Raw genomic sequence first — 6,373 nt, forward strand, 5'->3', positions numbered from 1 at the left:
TGCAATGTGATAGAATTCAGTCCAGAAGTGAACGGCAAAATTCTAGGCGGAAAAATGGATTGTGTTTTTATTGTGGTGATTCAGCTCATGTTATATCAGCATGCTCTAAACGCACAAAAAAGGTTGATAAGTCTGTTGCCATTGGTACTTTACAGTCTAAGTTCATTCTGTCTGTGACGCTGATTTGTTCATTATCATCCATTTCCGTCGATGCCTATGTGGATTCAGGCGCTGCCCTGAGTCTTATGGATTGGTCATTTGCCAATCGCTGTGGGTTTAGTCTGGAACCTCTGGAAGTTCCTATTCCTTTGAAAGGAATTGACTCTACACCTTTGGCTATGAATAAACCTCAGTACTGGACACAAGTGACCATGCGTATGACTCCCGTTCATCAGGAGGTGATTCGCTTCCTGGTACTGTATAATTTACATGATGTCTTAGTGCTTGGTCTGCCATGGTTACAAACTCATAACCCAGTTCTGGACTGGAAAACAATGTCTGTGTTAAGCTGGGGATGTCAGGGGGTTCATGATGATGCATCTCCGATTTCTATCGCTTCATCTACTCCTTCTGAGGTTCCGGTATTTCTGTCTGATTATCGGGAGGTTTTTGAGGAGCCTAAGCTCAGTTCGCTTCCTCCTCACAGGGATTGCGATTGTGCTATAGATTTGATTCCTGGCAGTAAATTCCCTAAAGGTCGTTTGTTCAATCTGTCAGTGCCAGAGCATACTGCTATGCGGAATTATGTTAAGGAGTCCTTGGAAAAGGGACATATCCGTCCATCTTCGTCCCCTTTGGGAGCAGGTTTTTTTTTTGTGGCCAAAAAAGATGGTTCCTTGAGGCCTTGCATAGATTATCGTCTTTTGAATAAGATTACAGTCAAATATCAGTATCCTTTGCCATTGTTGACTGATTTGTTCGCTCGCATTAAGGGGGCTAAATGGTTCACTAAGATTGATCTTCGGGGTGCGTATAATCTTGTGCGGATAAAGCAGGGTGATGAGTGGAAAACCACATTTAATACGCCTGAGGGCCATTTCGAGTATTTGGTGATGCCTTTTGGACTTTCTAATGCTCCTTCTGTCTTCCAGTCTTTTATGCACGATATTTTCCGTGAATATCTGGATAAATTTATTATCGTGTATTTGGATGATGTTTTGTTTTTTTCTGATGACTGGGAGTCTCATGTTCAGCAAGTCAGGAAGGTGTTTCAGGTTCTGCGGGCCAATTCTTTGTTTGTAAAAGGTTCTAAATGTCTCTTTGGAGTCCAGAAGATTTCTTTTTTGGGGTATATTTTTTCCCCTTCTACTATTGAGATGGATCCCGTCAAGGTTCAGGCTATTTGTGACTGGACGCAGCCTACATCTCTTAAGAGTCTACAGAAGTTCTTAGGCTTTGCTAATTTTTATCGTCGCTTCATAACTAATTTTTCTAGTGTTGTTAAGCCTTTGACGGATTTGACTAAAAAGGGTGCTGATGTTACTGATTGGTCTCCTGCGGCTGTGGAGGCCTTTCAGGAACTTAAGCGCCGGTTTTCTTCGGCTCCTGTGTTGCGTCAGCCAGATACGTCGCTTCCTTTTCAGGTTGAGGTTGATGCTTCCGAGATCGGAGCGGGGGCGGTTTTGTCACAGAGAAGCTCCGATGGCTCAGTGATGAAGCCATGTGCGTTCTTTTCTAGAAAATTTTCGCCCGCTGAACGGAATTATGATGTTGGTAATCGGGAGCTTTTGGCCATGAAGTGGGCATTTGAGGAGTGGCGTCATTGGCTTGAGGGTGCTAGACATCGTGTGGTGGTCTTGACTGATCACAAAAATCTGATGTACCTTGAGTCTGCCAAGCGTCTGAATCCTAGACAGGCTCGTTGGTCGCTGTTTTTCTCCCGTTTCAATTTTGTGGTTTTGTACCTGCCAGGTTCAAAGAATGTGAAGGCGGATGCTCTTTCTAGGAGTTTTGTGCCTGACTCCCCTGGAAATTCGGAGCCCACTGGTATCCTTAGGGATGGGGTGATTTTGTCGGCTGTCTCCCCAGACTTGCGACGTGCTTTGCAGGAGTTTCAGGCGGATAAACCTGATCATTGTTCGCCGGAAAGACTGTTTGTTCCGGATAATTGGACCAGTAGAGTCATCTCTGAGGTCCATTCTTCTGTGTTGGCAGGTCATCCTGGAATATTTGGTACTAGAGACTTGGTGGCCAGGTCTTTTTGGTGGCCTTCCTTGTCGAGGGATGTGCGTTCTTTCGTGCAGTCTTGTGGAGTTTGCGCTCGGGCTAAGCCTTGCTGTTCTCGGGCCAGTGGATTGTTGTCACCTTTGCCTATCCCGAAGAGACCTTGGACGCACATTTCCATAGACTTTATTTCGGATCTCCCTGTCTCTCAAAAAATGTCCGTCATCTGGGTTGTGTGTGACCGCTTTTCTAAGATGGTTCATCTGGTACCCTTGCCTAAGTTACCTTCCTCCTCTGAGTTGGTCCCTTTGTTTTTTCAAAACGTGGTCCGTTTGCATGGCATTCCGGAGAACATCGTTTCTGACAGGGATCCCAGTTTGTGTCTAGATTTTGGCGGACGTTCTGTGCTAAGATGGGCATTGATTTGTCCTTTTCGTCTGCATTCCATCCCCAGACGAATGGCCAGACGGAACGAACTAATCAGACTTTGGAAACTTATTTAAGGTGTTTTGTTTCTGCTGATCAGGATGACTGGGTTTCCTTTTTGCCGCTTGCCGAGTTTGCCCTTAATAATCGGGCTAGTTCTGCTACTTTGGTTTCTTCTTTCTTTTGTAATTCTGAGTTTCATCCTCGTTTTTCTTCTGGTCAGGTGGAGCCTTCTGATTGTCCTGGAGTGGACATGGTGGTGGATAGGTTGCATCGGATTTGGAGTCATGTGGTGGACAATTTGAAGTTGTCCCAGGAGAGGGCTCAGCAGTTTGCTAATCGCCATCGCCGCGTGGGTCCTCGACGTCTTGTTGGGGACTTGGTGTGGTTGTCTTCTCGTTTTTGTTCCTATGAAGGTTTCTTCTCCTAAGTTAAAGCCTCGGTTCATCGGTCCCTATAGGATCTTGGAAATTCTTAACCCTGTGTCGTTTCGTTTGGATCTCCCGGCATTGTTTGCTATTCATAATGTGTTCCATCGGTCGTTGTTGCGGAAGTATGAGGTACCTGTTGTTCCTTCGCTTGAGCCTCCTGCTCCGGTGCTGGTGGAGGGTGAATTGGAGTATGTTGTGGAGAAGATCTTGGATTCTCGTGTTTCCAGACGGAAACTCCAGTATTTGGTCAAGTGGAAGGGTTATGGTCAGGAGGATAATTCTTGGGTGATTGCCTCTGATGTTCATGCTGCCGATTTGGTCCGTGCTTTTCATAGGGCTCATCCTGGTCGCCCTGATGGTTCTCGTGAGGGTTCGGTGACCCCTCCTCAAGGGGGGGTACTGTTGTGAGTTCGGTTTTTGGGCTCCCTCTGGTGGTTACTGATGGTACTGGGTGACTTGTGTTCTCTGCGGTCTCTGGTCTCCACCTGTTCCATCAGGTTATGGGAGTTTCCTATTTAACCTGGCTTTTTTGTCATTTCCTCGCCGGCTATCAATGTAATCAGCGTGTCTTTTTACCTCTGCTCCCTGCGTCTGTTATCTTCAGGACAAGCTAAGTTTTGATTTTCCTGTTCCACGTTTTGCTTAATTTTTGTCTTAGTCCAGCTTGCAGATATGTGATTCCTTGCTGCTGGTTGCTCTAGTGGGCTGAAATTACTCCTCATGTTCCATGAGTTGGCACATGAGTTCAAGTAATTTCACGATGGTTTTTTGAAGGGTTTTTCGCTGACCGCGCAGTTCACTTTTGTATCCTCTGCTATCTAGCCTCATTTTTGCTGATTCTATTTTCATAACTACGTATGTGCTTTCCTCTCATTTCACCGTTATTACATGTGGGGGGCTGCTATTTCTGTGGGGTGTTTCTCTGGAGGCAAGTGAGGTCTGTGTTTCTTCTGATAGGGGAAGTTAATCCTTCGGCTGGCGCGAGACGTCTAGGAATCATCGTAGGCACGTTCCCCGGCTACTGCTAGTTGTGTGTTTAGGTTCAGGATCGCGGTCAGCTCAGGTTCCATCTCCCTAGAGCTTGTTTTGTTTTTGTGCTTGTCCTTTTGTGATACCCTGCCATTGGGATCATGACAGCCTACAACCTGATTCGCATCCATGTGGGGGATGAATAGAAGATGACTTTTAACACCAGGGATGGGCACTATGAATATCTGGTGATGCCCTTCAGGCTCTGTAATGCCCCAGCCGTTTTCCAAGACTTTGTGAACGACATCTTCCGGGATATGCTCACCACCTCGGTCGTAGTCTATCTGGATGATATTCTCATCTACTCCCCAGATATTGACTCCCATCGGAGAGATGTTCGCAAAGTCTTCGACCTCTTACGGGAAAACTCCCTCTACGCCAAGTTGGAGAAGTGTTTGTTTGAGCAGGAGTCCTTGCCTTTCCTTGGTTATATCATCTCTGCCCAGGGTTTGGCTATGGATCCTGCCAAGCTACAGGCTGTGATGGACTGACAGGAACCCCATTCTCTTAAAGCGGTGCAGCGCTTTATGGGGTTGGTTAATTACTATCGCCAGTTCATTCCACACTTCTCAACTTTGGTGGCTCCTTTGGTTGCCCTCACCAAGAAGGGAGCAAATCTCAAGTTGTAGTCAGAGGAGGTCTCCAAAGCCTTTCTCTCGATTAAGTTACACTTCGCTAGCGCTCCCATCCTACATTGCCCCGATGTAGATAAACCATTTATCATAGAGGTGGATGCCTCATCCGTTGGTGCTGGAGCAGTCCTTTTCCAAAAGGATGCTCAAGGTCGGAAGCATCCTTGCTTCTTCTTCTCCAAGACCTTCACACCAGCGGAGAGGAATTGTTCCATTGGGGACAGGGAGTTGCTAGCCATGAAGTTGGCTTCTTCTGAGTGGAGACATCTCTTGGAGGGAGCTCGCTTTCCCTTCCAAGTGTTCACTGACCACAAGAACTTGGTATATATACAGATGGCCCAGCGGCTGAATTCTCGCCAGGCTAGATGGTCCCTGTTCTTCTACCGGTTCCATTTTACTCTCCATTTTCTCTCCGGGGAGAAGAACATTCGTGCCGACACTCTCTCCCGCTCCGTAGTGTCATCTGAGGAGGAGGAGGAGGAGCCTCGGCTTATTGTCCCTTCAGAGAGCCTGAGAACTGTGGCTCCGGTTTCGCTAGAGTCCATGCCCCCGGGCAAGACTTTCGTACCAGCGAATTTGCGACCAGAGGTTCTCTCTTGGGCTCACTCGTCCAGAGTGGGTGGACATTTTGGGACCAAGAGGACATCTGAGCTTTTGGCGAGGACTAGGGTTGAGCGAAACGGATCGTTCATTTTCAAAAGTCGCTGACTTTTGGCACAGTCGGGTTTCATGAAACCCGACCCGATCCCTGTGTGGGGTCGGCCATGCGGTACGCGACTTTCACACCAAAGTCACGTTTCAATGACGCGAAAAGTGCCATTTCTCAGCCAATGAAGGTGGACGCAGAGTGTGGGCAGCGTGATGACATAGGTCCTGGTCCCCACCATCTTACAGAAGGGCATTGCAGTGATTGGCTTGCTGTCTGAGGCGTCACAGGGGCTATAAAGGGGCGTTCCCGCCGACCGCCATGTTACTGCTGCTGATCTGAGCATAGGGAGAGGTTGCTGCCGCTTCATCAGAAGCAGGGATAACGTTAGGCAGGGTCCATTAACCCCCAAACCGCTTGTGCTGTAGCGATTTCCACTGTCCAACACCACCTTTTGTTTGCAGGGACAGTGGAAGCTACATTTTTTTTCCTCAGCGCTGTAGCTCATTGGGCTGCCCTAGAAGGCTCCCTGATAGCTGCATTGCTGTGTGTACGCCGCTGTGCAAACCAACTGCTTTTTTCAAAGCACAAATCCTGTTGTTCCTTCCTTTCTGCACAGCTATCTTGTTTGTTTGTCCACACTTTTGATTTACCGTATATACTCGAGTATAAGCCGACCCAAGTATAAGCCGACCCCCCTAATTTTGCCACAAAAAACTGGGAAAACTTATTGACTCGAGTATAAGCCTAGGGTGGAAATGCAGCATTTACCTGTGAATTTCAAAAATAAAAATAGATCATTATTTCCCCATAGCTGTGCCATATAGTGTTCTGCACCGTTCATTATTTCCCCATAGCTGTGCCATATAGTGCTCTGCACCGTTCATTATTTCCCCATAGCTGTGCCATATAGTGCTCTGCACCGTTCATTATTTCCCCATAGCTGTGCCATATAGTGCTCTGCACCGTTCATTATTTCCCCATATCTGTGCCATATAGTGCTCTGCACCGTTCATACTGCCCCATAGCTGTACCATATAGTGCCC

This window comes from Ranitomeya imitator, chromosome 1 (assembly GCF_032444005.1).
Source record: "Ranitomeya imitator isolate aRanImi1 chromosome 1, aRanImi1.pri, whole genome shotgun sequence".
Lineage (NCBI taxonomy): Eukaryota > Metazoa > Chordata > Amphibia > Anura > Dendrobatidae > Ranitomeya > Ranitomeya imitator.